Source organism: Apteryx rowi, unplaced genomic scaffold, assembly GCF_003343035.1.
Source record: "Apteryx rowi isolate R43461 unplaced genomic scaffold, aptRow1 scaffold_190, whole genome shotgun sequence".
Classification (NCBI taxonomy): Eukaryota; Metazoa; Chordata; class Aves; order Apterygiformes; family Apterygidae; genus Apteryx; species Apteryx rowi.
The window spans coordinates 353102-354789 of record NW_020448197.1 but is presented as its reverse complement, the minus strand read 5'-3'; positions in this window follow the sequence as shown (position 1 = coordinate 354789).

The window sequence follows — 1688 nt, the reverse complement described above, 5'->3', positions numbered from 1 at the left end:
CGTGCGGCAGCCTCAGCCGCGCCGAGCCGCTGGCGGCCGGGGCCGGCCCGCTCCTCCTTTGTCACGGGGGGGAGGCTCCCGTCCGGGCCGCGCGCGGCTCCGCTCCGGGTTTGGCAGGCGGCCGCGGCGCTGGGTAAAATGGCAGTGCTGAGCCTCGTGTCGGAGTGAGCCCCACTCGGCGGACCAGAGTCGGGAGCTGCCGCGCGGCTCGCCCAGCCCGGCCCCGCCGCCGCTCGGCCCGGCTCCGGGGACGGCGCCCGCCCGCCCGCCGTGTCCCCCCTCCCTCCCTCCCGCCTCTCCCGCCCCGGGAGCCCCGTCCCGGGTCCCCCCCTCCTCCTCCTTCCCCCCACTCCCTCCTCCTCCCCTTTCTCCGCCGGCTGCAACCGAGGAGGTACAGCGGGGCCAGGCCCCGGGAAGCCCAGCCCAGCGGAGCCCTCCCCGCCTCGCCAACCAGGCCGGGGGGGAATGAGCCCCCGCTGCCCTGAAGAGCCCGCCGCCGCCTGAGCGGGGAGCAGCAGAGCAGCGAGGCCTCACGCCGGCCGGCCAGGCAGGGAGCAGCTCGGGGGGACCGGTCCGGGGGGGCGGCTGGGTGGGGAGGGGGGGGGATCATGGCTGCTCAGGTCGCCCCCGCCGCCGCCAGCAGCCTGGGCGCCCCGGCTCCATCCGAGCTGAAGAAAGCGGAGGCGCAGCAGCGGGATTGTCCCCCGGAGGAGGCGGGGGGTGAGGCGGCGGCGGAGCGCGGCGGCGGCGGCGGCGAGAAGCAGGCGGAGAGCGAGGGCCCCCCGGGGAAGGAGCTGCAGGACGGGGCCGAGAGCAACGGAGGGGGCGCAGGGGCCGAGTCCGACCTGAAGAGCTCGAACGGGAACCCGGGCCCCAGGCCCGCCGCTGCCGCCGCCACCCTGAACAATAACCTCCCGGAGCCGCCCGGTGGCGGCGGCAGCAGCGACGGGGTGGGGGCGCCGCAGCAGCAGCAGCCGCCGCAGCAGCCTCCCCCTTCCCACCCGGCCGCCTTGCCCCCGCCAGCCTACGGCTTCGGGCAGCCCTACGGCCGCGGCGCCCAGGCTGCTGCCGCCGCCGCCGCCGCTGCGGCCGCCGCCGCTGCCTTCCACCAACATGGCGGACAACAAAGCCCTGGCATGGCAGCGCTGCAGAGCGGGGGCCTGGAGCAGTCCTACCCGGGGCCGGCGGGAGCCCCCGCGGGGCCGCCCCCTCCGCAGAACTCGCACGGCGCCGCCGAGCACGGCTTCCCCAACCACCAGTACAACTCCTACTACGCGGCCGGGGCCGGGCGCAGCGCCGGCTCCTACCCGCCTCCCCCCCAGGCCTACGCCCTGAGCTCCCCCCGGGGCAGCGCGCAGGGCTCGGCGCAAGCGGCCGCCGGCGCCAAGGCGCCCGCCGCCTTCCAGCAGCAGCGCTTCGGGGTCATGGGGCCCTCGGCCGCCGGCGGCGCAGGCGGCGGAGGAGGAGGGGGCGCCACCCCGCAGCCCACGGCCACCCCCACCCTCAACCAGCTCCTCACCTCCCCCAGCTCCGCCCGCGGCTACCAGGGGTACCCCGCGGGCGACTATAGCAGCGGGCCGCAGGACGGCGGCGCCGCCGCCAAGGGCCCGGCCGCGGCGGAGATGGTCTCGCAGTACGGCGGGGGCAGCGGCCAGGGCTGGGCCGCGGCGGCCGCCGGGGCCCCGCCG